The 15,450-nt window shown below is 42.2% G+C and overlaps 1 pseudogene across 1 annotated transcript; it reads left to right on the top strand.

Moving 5' to 3' along the window:
- The first annotated feature begins 32 nt into the window (after positions 1-32).
- Positions 33-14,511, top strand: LOC123801212 (glyceraldehyde-3-phosphate dehydrogenase pseudogene; annotated as a pseudogene). Its single transcript, XR_015727187.1, has 2 exons — positions 33-183; positions 12,828-14,511. The product of XR_015727187.1 is annotated as a glyceraldehyde-3-phosphate dehydrogenase pseudogene (transcript).
- The last annotated feature ends 939 nt before the right edge of the window (positions 14,512-15,450 follow it).

Genomic DNA, 15,450 nt, shown 5'->3' on the forward strand with positions numbered 1-15,450 from the left:
GCTGTGAGATGGTGGTGACAAGGACAGGGACAATTGAAGGTTTAGGTAGAAGGCGGCACTCAGGGCTAAGGATGCACAGAGGATTCTTAATCCATTCTTGGAAGGGTCGAAATGGCTTCCAGCAACAGCAGTGGGGCCTTTGCTGAGCTGGAATCAGACTGGTGCTGATCAAGTGAAAAAAAGGTAAGGAGGTGAAGAGAACTGGGGGGGACAGGGATCACATATCTAATGCAAGCAGGCCAGGTCCAGGTACCCAGAGAGGGTTTCAGAGGACCAGCCAAGAGGTCCTTGGCTTAAAGAAGGATGGAAATCAGACATGAGCCAGCAGGAGGTGAAAGTAGAGTTTATTGAAGATATATATATATATATATATATATATATATATATATATATATATATACACATCCCTGAGCCGAAGGCAGGCGCTTAACCGACTGAGCACCCAAGTGCCCCATCTCTTTGTCCCTTACAAGGACATATGTAGAGGACGGGCTGGCTCAGCATATGCCAACTCTTGATCTCGAGATTGTGAGTTCAAGCCCCACATTGAGCATGGAACCTACTTAAAAAATAATAATAATTAAGGAGGACATATGTTATTTGCATTACAAAGCATGTGTAGAGTGGGGAGGGGGTCTGGTCCTAGCAACAATAGAAGCTGGAAAAAAACAGTCCCCCCCCCCAGCCACACCATGGGATCCCTTCAGTTTCCCTGTTTCATATCCAGCTGTGAAGTTGAAAACATGAAGTCATGGCTAGAATAGAGAAAGAGCACTGCACGTTGTCTCTTTCTATAGAGATGGTCTTCAAGAATGGCTGGTAGGAAACATGGTACCCCATCTCATGGAATTTAGAATCCAAGTGGGATTTTCATGACAGGGAGAGAGGTAAGAGTCAGATCGGGGAGAACTTCTGGATTCTGCCAGTGATTTGGATTTTATCACAAACTGAATGGAAAGTTATAGAAGGGTTTTTTAGCTGTAGTTGGGGTGTGATCTGGTTTTAGAACACACCAGTGTTTTAGAAAATCAAGAGATATGGTGACTGCACTAGGCTTGGGGGGGATTACTTTCAATGGAAATTATTTTTTTCTTTTTCTTTTCCTTTTTTTTTTTCTTTTCTAAGATTTTATTTATTTATTTGTCAGGGTGAGAAAGAGAGAGCACAAGCAGGGGGAGCAGCAGGCAGAGGGAGAGGCAGGCTCTTCAATGAGCAACGAGCCGGATGTGGGACTCCATCCCAGGAGGCTGGGATTATGAGGTAGCCAAGGGCTGACGCTTAACCGACTGAGCCACCCAGGCATCCCTTTAAAGGAAATTCTTAAAAGGAAACATTACAGAACTCTAACGTGGAATTATTGCCCCACCCCCACCCCATAACCCCACAAAGTACTATAAAATCTCAGTAGTGTCCAGGCTGCCTAATTTGTACTAGCATTCCTTTCCATTCTATTGACCTAAGACCCCCAGTCTAGGGCTCAGAGGCAATCTTTTGATCAAGGTAGTGATTGATAGTCAACAGTGAGACCTTCCTGCAGCTTGAGGTGGGAGGCAGGCCTGGTGCTGCTTCCCACCTTCTTGTGAGTCTGTGAGCTGGATTGTCTGAATTTTGAGCACCAGAACTAGAAAAATAAAACTTTGCAAACAAGGAAATTCAGAGACATTTTATGATTGCCGTACAATCCCCATTGTATACGTACAACTTCCAAGAGTAAGCCATATTATCTTGGTATTGTAATGAACTAATTCAATCAATTTTTTCTCTAATTTCTTGAAAATAACAAGCAAAAGGGAAAGTCTGCCATTACTGAGACTATTTTTACATTATTATGCAGAGTAGATTAGCTCCTCGGAGCTAAACCTTTCAAAGTTCCTAATTTTCACAACAAAAACATTTCCACAGCAAAAGCCCACAGAAGTGGTTTACTCAGAACAGGAACTTGAGTTAGGAGCAAATACAAGCCTCCACTTCTTTTCAAGAAGGCTTACAACTTTGCTGTCTTTCCTGTCTTTACTGGGTCTTTTCCATGGTCTCCTTGAAAAGTATGTATGTGTGTTAAAAAGAGATTTTTCAGTGTTTATCTCTGAATGGTGGCAGTTTAGATTTTTTTCCTTATTCTTTTCTGTATTATGGAAATGTTTTTACAGTGAGCATATAATATCTTTTTTAATCAGAAAGAGAAACTAAAACATTTTTACTTTGGAGAACCACGGGGTCTTTATAATCATACACAAATTACCACGTGTACACTGCTGATAAACCCATGCATAGATAAAAGACGAAAGGCTTGTCAGTGAATGATGAGGTAGGGATCTCTATCCCAGCATGCTTTACTCAGGTACCTTCTAAAAAAACACAACAGTTTGGATAGCTGGAGATAACTGTATATATTATGGGAAAGATCTCACACTTGCTGTGGTGTTCTTGACACTTTTTTTTTTTTTTAGATCCATGATGAACTTTCTTATTTCTTGGGGAGAAATAGTGTAGAATTCCCTATATCCCTATATGTCCCTAATTAGATTCTGTAACTATTTCGGTTTCAAGAGGCTCTAGTCACCTACTACACTGAGGATGGGGTGGGTGTGGATGGACAAAGGGAAAGGGTCCAGAAAGGGGGAAGGACTATAATATTTATGAACCTAACACAAACACGACGGGTTATATCGTCTGTGTGATAATACCTCACACAATAATAACTTGGTATAAGCCAGTTGCATGGATGCGGGTGTGTACAAGTTAACTCTAATCCATATCCTAGGGACCATTAGTTAGCACGGAAGGACACTGATCAGGAATCCACACTCCAAAGGTGCTCGCAGCACTTCACGTACAGTTACGAAAACTGACACCGGAGAGTTCGTTAATTAGGATAAGGATGTTAACAATTTCCATTGGCAAAATGAACATTGTTCTAAATGGATGGTGTGTAGGAAGATTGAACATGCCCTCCTGCTGTTGCATGAAGCAGGCAGAAGAGAAAGAGCCAAGCACACTCCCTTACAGAGGCCGCAGTCCCCTGCCCTCACCTGAAGAAGGATCCCAACTTGAGAACGGGTGTTGGGCGAGCCTCTCATACAAGTGAACGATTGCAGTGTCTCGGGACAGTGCAGAACTGTTTTTGTAACTGCTTGCTAATGAATGCTTAGACATTTAGCAGAATTTGTCTAAGACTTGCTTCGCTAGTGGCACAGCATCAAATATTGAGATTGGGATGAGGAAAATAGCCTTCGTCCAACCTGGCTCCCACGGCATGAGGTTACACCCGTTTACGGAAAGAACCTGCCATTTGAAACCATGTGGGTTTAGGCCAGGTGCAGCAGGCATGGCAGGCACCAGGCTGAGCTCGCTCGTATTCATGATCTCGCGGTACTTTCACAATAGCTCGGTGAGATATACATTACTGTCCTTCTTTTTCACATTTTGAGACATAAAGAAGTTGAACACCTTGACCAAGAGCATGGTACTACTGAGATGGCAATACAGGGTCTGCCTGATTGCAAATCCTGTTTGCAGTTAAGAGCACAAGTTATTTTTTTTTTTTTGTTTAATTTATTTATTTGTCAGAGAAAGAGAGAAGGGCAGGAAGAGGGAGAAGCAGGCTCCCCAGTGAACAAGGAGCCTGATGCGAACTCTATCCCAGGACCCTGGGATCATGACCTGAGCCGAAGGCAGACGCTTAACTGACTGAGCCACCCAGTTGTCCCCAAGCACAAGTTCTTTAAACTATCTAGGTTTGAATCAGTCCTATGTACTGGCTGTAGAACTGAGCATTTTACTTCTCTGTGCCTTGGATTCTCTATCTTTAAAAATTGGATAGTAATAACATCCACTTCCTTGAATTGATAAGAAATTATTTGTAAAAAAAAAAAGTGCAGTGCGTGCAAAACACATAAATACTGCCTCTGTTAACTCTTATTATTACTTCCCTTTAATAACCTAGGTATGTGTATGTGCATCTCATAGGTACAAATGAGAGTAATTTTAACCTACAACATTTTCATACTTTATGGCATTACATTTAGATAAGTTAATTGTTAGAAAAAAATATATCTTGACAGTAACAATTATTGTGATAGATTCACAGTGCATTTTGATGCAAATTATTCAGAATGGTGTTAGATTTGTTTCATAATGAATTCTTTATATTGTGATTTTTTATGCCAATGCATTTCATATTCATTTGGATAATCTAAATTATTTATTTTCCTAATTTTAGAAATGGATGGACTCAATTACCCATAATGATATTTTATAATTAGTTTTTAAACATCTTTGGAGATTAAATTGAAAATGGTAGGCAAATGCCACTTTTTATTTAAAGGTCCTTCTCCCACAAACACATTGGGCTAGAGACGTGCCCCTACTAATGAATACACTCATTTCTTCTAAGATCATATAAAAAGCAGAAATATTGGCTTTTTCATTTGTTAGACTGAAATACTTTCCTGCTTTCATGTTTTGAAGTTTTTAGCTGTATTGCACATTTCTTTTCTCTCTCTTTTTAATGCACTTATTTTCTCTACTCAACAATTGAAGCATTTTCAAAAAACAATTGCCTTCTTAAGACGTGTAACTTTATAAAGTTTATTTTTACTTTCATGTCTTGTCTAGCTCGGGTGACTGGGAGCTTGCGGTTCTATGTAGTTCTCAGGATGGGGTTAATTATGTTTGTGTATTCAAGCATAACTATCTTGAATCTTTTCTTGTAACCGTGGAGGAGGAAAAATTATTTCCCCACTACCCTTCTAGATTCTTGGCTGAGACACCACCTATAACAAAAAAGACAGCACCGGAAAATAAGCAGAAGTTAATAACATGTATGCCTCCTGCATACGTGAAAGATACCCAGGAAAACTGAGTACCTCCCTGAAATGGCCCAAGCCACTGCTTTAAATACAGAAAGATGGAAGATGTTGGGGGGAGGGGAAAGTCAGTTATGGAAGGTTAACGGGAAAGGCACAGTGAAAAAGCCTATGGCTGTTATACTGATTTAAATCATTGCCCTCTCCATTTATAAGAGTTTCCAGAAATTAAGGAGCATCCTTCTCTTCTTATGGTGGGTGGGGGCACAGAGACGGGGAGAGGCTAACAAATGGAGACTTCCCTTGTAGAGGTAAATGTTTCCTACAACAGGATAATAACTACTCCGTTTTCAGAGCTTTTTTATTCTGCAATTTCTGAAGCATAACCAGCTCAAGATAATCCTTACGCCAAAGAGACATATTTTGGGGTGGCAAATTTTTCTCCCCTTCATTACTAAGGATTCTGTCATGTGGTATCTTTTCAAGTTTTTAAATCTAAGGGAAGAAATAATCCAGTCTTTTGTACTCCTACTACTTTCCTTTTGTTGGAGAGGTAAAGTTTTCCTCTACCCTTCGAAAGTTCCTCTGGCTGGTCTAAGAATTAAACTGACAGGAAACAGATTAACAGGAGAAAATAAAATTTAATTTCATGTGTATGGGAACCACACATACATAAGGGATTCAAAGACAGAGAGGTAAAATGAAGTCTATGCGCTCATCCTGAGCCAAGGAATGGGGTAAAGGCCAGTGGCTTCAAAGAAAAGGAGGGCAATTCTCAGGGCCATAAAAATAGGAGATGTTTGATAATTAGATGTTTGTCCTGTCACACATGTGAATCGCTCAGATAAAATTTATCTCTGGTAATAACTTTTATTCTTTTTTTAAAAAATGATTTTATTTTTAAGTAATCTCTCTACCCAGCTTGGGGCTGGAACTTCCAACTCTGAGATCTAGAGTTGCATGCTCTACCGGCTGAGCCAGTCGGTTACCCCTCTGATAATAACCCTTATTCTAAGAAAGACTCCCCATTTAGATTCTTCTAGGCAGTTAAGGGAGGAGCAAAGATTCCCCTGAGCCCACAGAATCTTGATTGCCTTCAGTTCAAAAGAGTCCACAAGCCAAAGTGGCATATTTTGAAGAGATTTGTTCTGAATCCCTTCATTGTCTTCAACTCTTCCTTAGTGAAAATACATACCCTACCCAAAGTTTTCTTCCCAAGCAGAGCCAACCACATCAAGTTAAGATAGTAACATACACTCCACTGTTTCTTGCCCTCACTGCCTAATGTAGGACCACAAAGCCTTGCAAAACCATCCATAAGAGGGTGTCCAAGGATTTGTTTTACATTAGCTGGCTTGATAAACCCATATCCACCAATAGCTTATGCTACTTTTCTAGGCATATGCTACTTTTCTGGTCTTTTCTCTTGCAGGATCACTATTCCATAAAGGAGCCAGGCCTTAAGGGTGGGTCTCAAAGCAGTGCTCCACGCTCAGGTGCTTTTTAGTTTTTACTTATACCCCTCTCTGTGTCCTTATGGGGTATGGATTAAGAGGTAAATCCAAGTGATAGTCCCCATGCTGTTCAGAATCTTTTCTCACTATCAAGGTCTAAAGAATTTTCTGTTGGTTCAAACTCAACCTGAGTTCCCTCTAGGAGGCTTCTTAGTCTTTATGAAAATAGGATTTTGATCAAACAAACCCAGGTATGGCCAGAATTGTACTTAGACCCAAACAGGAAATCCCTACCCACTGTCCTAGCCACTATGCAAAGCATTTTCTTTATTTCTATCTTCAACCTTGAGCTCCTGTCATGTATTCAGCTGCTACTTGTCATCTCCATACAGTATCTTTCCCATCTTGAAGCAGGAGAGCTAGGTTCTTGTCTCACAGAGTTGAAGAATGAATCTCGCAGACAAAGGAGAGTGAGTAAAGCGATAGAAGTTTATTAAGCAAGGATACAGAAAAAGCTCTCAGGAACGAGAGGGGTGCTGACAGAGTTGCCAACGAGGGCCTCCACTGACAGTCTTATTTAGCACTGACCAGGGAGCTTGTGGCCATATCATTCTTGTGATGTCTTGGCTTAAGTGAGGACTGGTGATAACATCATTAATGGCTTACTTCTTTTCTTAGGGTCTAGTTATCCTTTGTTGATCACAGGTGACTATCATAAAAAAGACCGCCCCCCCCATGCCTAGGGCAGGGTGGTCTGGTTTGTTCCCTTATCTCTAGTTTCCCTACACCTCTACATTTTTATGGGTTTTGTTAGCCTGATCCCATAGCCGCGTACCTATCCCTCCTTATGTAGCCCCGCCTGTCCCTCACTCATTCTTGGTCTTCCAAATTCTCGGGCCAAAATCTTGGAGTCCCCCTTGATTTTTGTTTCACACATTACATGTAATCCATTAGCAAATCTGATTGAAATATATCTGGAACTCAGCCACTTCTCACCACTCCCTTTTCTATCAGCCTGTCTTCACCTCCAATCTGGATTATTGCATTACCTTCCTAAGTAGCCTCCCTGCTTCCTCCTCTGCCCCCACCTTATATTCTCCTGCCAGCAGTTAGAAGTATCCCCTCTGTAATAGAAGTCAGTTATGTCACTCCTTTGCTCAAAACCCTCCAAGACTTTGATTTGGAGATGAGCAACGTGAAGAAATAGCCCCCACACTGTTTCCGTTTTTTGCTGAGTGAGTGACAACTGACAACGACAGCGTCTGGGGGTTGTGATTTAAAAGGTGGTAGCTTTCTAGAGTTGCTGGCAGCCACCAGTTGTAGAGGAATCCTGCTGGTGGCGTTACTCGGCAGCAACAGTGGTGATGGTTTTCTTATCAGCCGGACCTGGGCGTCGCTCTAAGAAGTACAGCCTGGTGGCTGTTTCCGGTCCCCTCAATCACCCTGTCAGCTAATTTCTTTTAATAAGTGCCTTTTCTGCTTAATTTTGCCAGAATGACTTCTTTTGTTTGCAACTAAGAATCCCAACTTTTTGAGGAGGAAAAAAACCTATCAGAAGGTTCCCTTTTTTAACATTTTGGTGCACTTTCAACGTTTCATATACATATGTCTGTTTTTAATATATACATATATAATATACATGCAGAGATTTATTTGTTAAATGAGGACATAATTTTGTGTGATTTTGTATTTTGCTGATTTTTCTCTACTTATCATCACTTTATAAGTATGTTTTTGGCTGTTGCAACTTTTCATGAACATTTTGAGGGCTGTACAATGTTTCCTCAAATTAATGCATTGTACTGTAGGTAACAAATTATCGTTGGATATTTAGATTGCCTTCAGGTTTTCTTTATCATAAATAATACTGCTATGATTATATTTATATATAAGGCCTATTCCAAATTTAGTAGAATTGATTTCTTGAAATTGAATGACTGGGTAATGAGGTATGAATGTTTAAAAGATTTCAAATACAGAGTGTCCAATTACCCTCTTAGAACTTGTGTTAATTTATGCTTCAAACACCATCCTGTGCGTTTTGAGATCATATATTATCCTAAATGTTGGAATAATGTATATATATGAACTTGGTTCTGCATATTGTCTAAAAGAACCAGAGTTAGACGCTAGTTGAAGCAGTAAAGATAGATTTTATTCAGAAACTATTGCAATAGGGGAAAAGAGCCCCCAGGATAGAACTGGGCTCCATTCTGAATACAATAAAGACAACTCAGGACCTACAGCCAAGACGCAGGGTTGGGGGGAGGGGCGTTGGTGGATGGAAAATTATAAAGAGCAGTCCAGACTGAATATCATGAGGAATTTGATTAGATATTGAGGATAATCATATATCAAGGGAGAGGGAGATTTTCTCTTATAGGGGCCAAGGGAAGGCCGCCTCAAGGTGGGCCCGCTTCGGAGGATTATTTTGAGATTATTTTGAAGCTGATGATTATTTTGAGCTGAAGGTAATCGAGACCCTGTGAACTCAAGAGGAACTTTTGCCCCTCCCTTAACTGAATAGAAGAATCTAAACTGGGGGTCTTTCCCAGAACAAGGGTTATTAGCAGAGAAAAATTTTATCTGAGTGACCCATCTGTATGTCAGGGTAAACATCTAATTGCCAAACATCTGCTCTCCTTATCATCCTGTGAGGTACATTCCTTTCCTCTGAAGTCCGAGATATCTACCAGCTTTTCCTTCATTCAAGATGACATGTATACCTCATTTTGCTTGACTGCCTTTGGAATTTCCATGTCTATGTGGCTTCCCTGTACATACGTTGTTCAATTTTATTTTCTCCTGTTAGTCTGTCTCAGGCCACTCTGATTCTCAGTACAGCTAGAAGGACCTTGAAGGGGATGGGACTTCTTGCTCCCCGATACTCTCAACTGATAGGATTGTTGATAAAGCTGGGCTATGCAGCTCTGGCAAGGATGGGGGTGGAGGGCAAGCTTGAGGCCCAGTCAAGAACAGGACTTAGAGGAGTCCGACTGAAGTCCCATCAAGGAGAGCAGCTTGGTAACATACATATTTAAGTATTTCCTGTTTTCTATCCTTTTGCACGCCAGATTTCAGTTTAACACTTCCTGCCTTCAGCCTTGGCCACACAGACCTCATGAAACAGTTTTTCCAAAGTGGAAGTCACAGTGGAACTTCTAAATTTTGCCTTTGGTGTAACAAGAGAGACAGCCTCCAAACAAAATTTGTAAGCACTAGGATCAATTCTGCTCAACCTTACACAGAGTGGTCACTTTTGAAAATATGGACTCACAGATAATGTTAGCATGAGAATTGAGTAACATCCATTTCTAAACTCTTAAATGCTGCCACACTCGTCTTCCTATATATACACACAAGAAATATGTATACACATTTCTGAAAACTTCCCCTAGCTACATATGTTTCAGAGGAAAACATTTACTGAAGCTTCACACCCTCTCTTGCATTTCTTAGTAAATAGGAGTTAATTTGTTTTAGCATAAAAACCTGCCTGATGCTCCCTTTTCTGTTGCCCTATGGAGCGATGCTGTTCTGATCTGGAGAAGGCAAGAGAGAAGTTCTTGCTGCGCACTCCATCAGGTGCCTTCAGGGCCTCTTACTGGGGCGGCCAGGGAGCGCTCTGCGTGCTACCGCCGTTATTCTACCCGCCCCTCAGACGCTCAGCGGGAGCTCGGTACGAACTGCAAACTGTGCAGGAAGAGGAGCTCTCATGTGGGGAAGGTGAGAGAGCCGGTGTGTAGTTACCATAGCAACAAGCCTTCCCGTTCTGCCATTCTGCTTTTACCCTGCCCAACACTGGGAAGCCAAGTGTTCTGGACTACAAAGTACAGAGGACCACTGGACCACGAAGAGGGTGGCTCTCTTCTGCCAGCTCCCCATGGGCCCTTCACAGGACAGAGACCATGATTTTATACTTTCCACTATAGTGTGGCTCATGTTTACCTCATTAGGATCCTGGAAAGTGTGTATTATGTAGCTAAATTTTTGATGAGGAAATTGAGGCCCAGTGTTAAGTACTTTGCTCGAGTTCACAGTAAATGAAAGAAGGGAATTAAACTAAGGGTCATTTCTCTTCTTTATTTTTTTTTATTAAAGATTTTATTTATTTATTTGAGAGAGAGAGAGCTAGAAACAGGGAGAGCATGGGGGGGGAGGGGCAGAGGGAGAGGGAGAAGCAGACTCTGCCCTGAGGAGGGAGCTCCATGTGGGACTCGATCCCAGGACCCTGAGATCATGACCTGAGCCAAAGGCAGACACTTAACCTACGGAGCCACCCAGGCGCCCCTCATCTCTCTTCTCTATACCAATGACTCATACACCTTGTGCGTTTGACAGTCCACATCATGACAATTCGTCAGTGCTTTTAACCAGCTCTCCCCAGTGTTTCTGGGATATAGCCAAAGTTTGAGAACCACTATTTAAACCACGTGGCTTCTCTTTGACGTAATGACAGCTTACCTCTGGCAAAGTACTTAGGCTGAAGGCACTCATTCACTCTCATTCCCTGTATCTTAGCATGTTGGGACCAAAATTCTTCCAGCTTTCTACTGCTGCCTCCATTGCTACACAAGCTTTCCTCAGTAAGATGTTGTGAGTGCACGGCATCCATTTGCACTGAATTCCATTCTTACCCTCATCCTCCTCAGACCTCTGCTATAGTCCTTGAGGACTTGGGCCATGGCCTATCACTGTTGTTTCCATTTGGATATCTAACACCCTGCACAAACTTTTTAGCCCACTCTAATCCACTGATTTTAACAAATCGTTCTCATGGACTTGTCAGCTAGAGTTGTTCTCCTTCCAAACTCCAACTCGAATTACTCTACTTCCAAACTCCTGTAGTCTTCCGCCTCCCACCTCCCAAGTTCTGGCACAGTCCCTGCTACTAAATCTGTGTCTATGTTTTTTTTTTTTTTTTTTTTTTTTAAGATTTTATTTATTTATTTGACACAGAGAGAGAGAGGCAGCAAGAGAGGGAACACAAGTAGGGGGAGTGGGAGAGGGAGAGGGAGAAGCAGGCTCCCAGCAGAGCAGGGAGCCTGATGTGGCGCGATCCCAGAACGCTGGGATCATGACCTGAGCTGAAGGCAGGCGTTTAACGACTGAGCCACCCAGGCGCCCCCTGTCTATGCTTTTGATGACTCAGAAGCTTCTTATCTTATTCTCTCAGCCATCATGCCCCCTGCCTCCAACCTGTCTGTTTCTTTTCACTATCTGGTCTAGGTACCAATGACCGGGGACCACGAGCATGTTCACACTGGTCGTTTTCAGGATCTCCCTGTGAGCTTGCTCAGCCGACCCTTGATCAAAGAATGTGTGTTGCTTTAATTTTTACTAAGTAGAACTACAGAAAGTAGCAAAACCACGTTGATGGTCATCATCACAGTTTTTTGTTCCTCAGCATTTTAAACCAGACACACTTTTTATTTGGCGCAGAAGTGTATCCAAACCTTTTGCAATCCCTAAGCCGCCGACCCACCCTGAGGAGCTGGTCTCCTGTAATTCAGCTCCCTTAAGCTTCCCGGCAGGCACCACATGACAGGTTCCGCTCTGAATCAGTGTTTCTGTTCCTTTCGACCCGCGTGTCATTTTCTTACTTCTTTCTTCGTCAAACTCCTATTCATCTCATAAGGCCCAACTCAAACATTGCCCATTCTCTGTTGCATTTTCTGACTCTCCTTTCCTCTGTGTTCCCTTATTCCTTTTACATACATGTCTTCCTTTTCCACCAAACTATGAGGCAGAAGTAGTCTGTCTTCATTTTATTACCTCTTACTATCTTTCCCTCTGCCTTAATCCTCTCAGGCTGTTATAACGAATATAGACTGGGTGGCTTATACCACAGAACTTGATTTCTCACAGTTCTGGAGACAGGGACATCCCACCATCTGTGTTCAGGCTGATTCAGTTCGTGGACAGGGCCTCTCTGGCTTGTAGAGGGCTGTCTTCTCGCTCCGTCATCACATAGTGGAGAGAATGAGAGAAAGAGAGAGCTCTGGTTTCTTCCTCTTCTTATAAGGACACTAATCCCTTCATGGGGCCTCCACCTTGACGACTTCACCTAAACGTAATTACTTCCTAAAGGCCTTACATGCTAATACCGTCACATTGGGGGTTAGGGCTTCAACATACGAATCTGGAGGGGATGCAAACCTTCAGTCAATATAGCTCTAATTCAGAATCCCAACCTCAAATGGTATTAAGTAAACAGAAGCCGGGTGGGGTATTGGACAAGATGTGCTCTAGGGCTGGGGCATTGCAAGATCTGAGTCTTTAAATGTGTGCTATCTAGTGTCACAGCCACCAGCCACATGGGGCTTCCTGAGCACTGGAACTGTAGTTATTCTAAATTGAATTGTGTTCTAAGTATAAGATATACACTGAATTTTAAAGACTTAATATGAAACAAAGGACGTAAAATATCTCTTTAATACTTTTAATATTGATTGAAAGTTGAAATAATAATACTTTGGATAAGTTGGGTCAATAAAGTCTGTTATTAAAAATAATTTCACCCTCTTCTTTTTTTTTTCTTAAGAGATTTTATTTATTTATTTGACAGAGATGGACAGCCAGCAAGAGAGGGAACACAAGCAGGGGGAGTGGGAGAGGAAGAAGCAGGCTCTCAGCGGAGGAGCCCGATGTGGGACTCGATCCAGGAATGCCAGGATCATGCCCTGAGCTGAAGGCAGACGCCTAACAACTGCGCTACCCAGACGCCCCTTTACCTTCTTCTTTTTACTTTGTTAACATAGCTACAAAATATTTAAAATAGCAGTGTGGCTTGCATTATTCTCTATTAGAGATGTTTTAAATAAATATGTATGACATGCAGTATGAATATAGTGACTAACACAGAAGTATGGACCAATAGAATTTAGGAATATTTTCAACTAGGAACTTTGTGTACAAACCTGTACTTACAAGAATATTCCATTTTTTATAAATCTGCAAACTATATAGTAAATTCAAGTTTCTTATCAATATGAGATTAGGATTAGAAAGATGTTGGTGACAATGCTACCTTGCCCCATTATTAGAAGATTCTAGGCTATCTGCTCCTCCCTGTTCGACAGATAGCTGCATCTTCTGGTGCAATGCCAGCCACATCCCTGAGACACAATGGTGAAGACTGGAGTAAATGGATTTGACCATATTGGGCACCTGATCAACAAGGCTGCTTTTAACTCTGGCAGAGTGGATGTTGTCACCATTAGTGACCCCTTCATTGACCTCAACTATATGGTCCACATGTATGATTCCACCCATGGCAAATTCCATGGCACAGTCAAGGCTGAGAATGGGAAGTTTATCATCAATGGAAAGCCCACCTCCATCTTCCAGGAGCCAGATCCTGCCAACATCAAATGGGGTGATGCCAGTGCTGAGTATGTTGTGGAGTCCACTGAGGTCTTCACTACCATGGAGAAGGCTGGGGCTCACTTGAAGGGTGCGGCCAAGAGGGTCATCATTTCTGCCCCTTCTGCTGAGGCCCCCGTGTCTGTGGTGGGTGTGAACCATGAGAAGTAGGACAACTCCCTCAAGACTGTCAGCAGTGCCTCCTGCACCATCAACCACTTGGCCCCTCTGGCCAAGGTCATTCATGACAACTTCAGCATTGTGGAGGGACTCATGACCATAGTCCAGGCCATCACTACCACCCAGAAGACCATGGACAGTCCCTCTGGGAAGCTATGGCATGATGGTCAAAGGCTGCCCAGGACATCATCCCTGCTTCTACTGGCACTACCAAAGCTATAGGCAAGGTCATCCCTGAGCTGAATGGGAAGCTTACTGGCATGGCCTTCTGTGTCCCCGCCCCCAATATGTCAGTGGTAGATCTGACCTGCCACCTGGAGAAAGCTGCCAAATCTGATGACATCAAGAAGGTGGTGAAACAGGCATCAGAGGATCCCTTCAAGGGCATACGGCGATCCACCAAGGACCAGGTTGTCTCTTACAACTTTCACAGTGACACCCACTCTTCCACCTTCAATGATGGGGCTGGCATTGCTCTCAGTGACCATGTTGTCAAGCTCATTTCCTGGTACGGCAGTGAATCTGGCTACAGCAACCAGGTGGTCGACCTTGTGGTCCACATGGCCTCCAAGGAGTAAGAGCCCCCTGAACACTCAGAGGGGAGTCTGCTTCAGGATTCTCTCCCTCTACCCACCACCTTGCCTGCACATGCACCTGTGTGTGTGCTCTCTCTTTCTCTCTCTCTAAAATAAGTTAATAGATCTTTAAAAAATTTTTTTTAAAAAACAGTCCTTTTCTTTTTTTTTTTTTTTTTAAGATTTTATTTATTTATTTGACAGAGAGAGAGAGAGAGAGAGAGAGACAGCCAGCGAGAGAGGGAACACAGCAGGGGAGTGGGAGAGGAAGAAGCAGGCTTCCAGCAGAGGAGCCTGATGTGGGGCTCGATCCCATAACGCCGGGATCACGCCCTGAGCCGAAGGCAGACGCTTAACCGCTGTGCCACCCAGGCGCCCCAAAACAGTCCTTTTCTGAAAGCAATTTATCTTAAGATAATTGTGATGGCTAAACTTTAAAAATTATTATAAATACAGAAAGGATAAATATACTTTCTAAATCCATACACAGGCAAAAAAATAAATATTAATAGATTAATGCTTGTGTTTATGAACTGACATAATGTTGTATAATGCTGCTACATTTAATCATTCATGAGGGAAGCTTGTCATGTATCTGAACCTTGTTAGGTATCTGAACATAACCCAAGTGTTTCCAGGTACGAACACAAGATATAAATGGTCAAAGAGATAATGTAGCCAATATAATCACAATATTGAGACTTACCCAATTAACGTTTACACTATTCAAGTAGCTACACACTTTCAGCCTAGTTAATTTCTCACTTTGGAGAAGGAAATGATTTTGACCTTGATCAACTCAAAGGAAGAGGTGGTTTCAACAAGAATTTTGCTGTTTCCTTTCAATGTCCTAGTTTTTAGCTTTTTACCCCTGTTGTTTTCTTTTTGCAGTATCTTTGCTAAAGCATCTTTAGCATGTTCTGGTTGTGGTTCCAGGGGCAACTATATTTTTACTACAGGCCGTATAGGACTATTTGCTTTCTTAAATATAAATACAATTTAAGAAACAAAAATGTTTTGGGGGCACCTGGGTGGCTCAGTCATTAAGCGTCTGCCTGCGACTCAGGGTGT

This window comes from Ursus americanus, chromosome 17 (genome assembly GCF_024610735.1).
Source record: "Ursus americanus isolate L20-20 chromosome 17, mUrsAme1.1.p, whole genome shotgun sequence".
In the NCBI taxonomy this organism is placed as follows: domain Eukaryota; kingdom Metazoa; phylum Chordata; class Mammalia; order Carnivora; family Ursidae; genus Ursus; species Ursus americanus.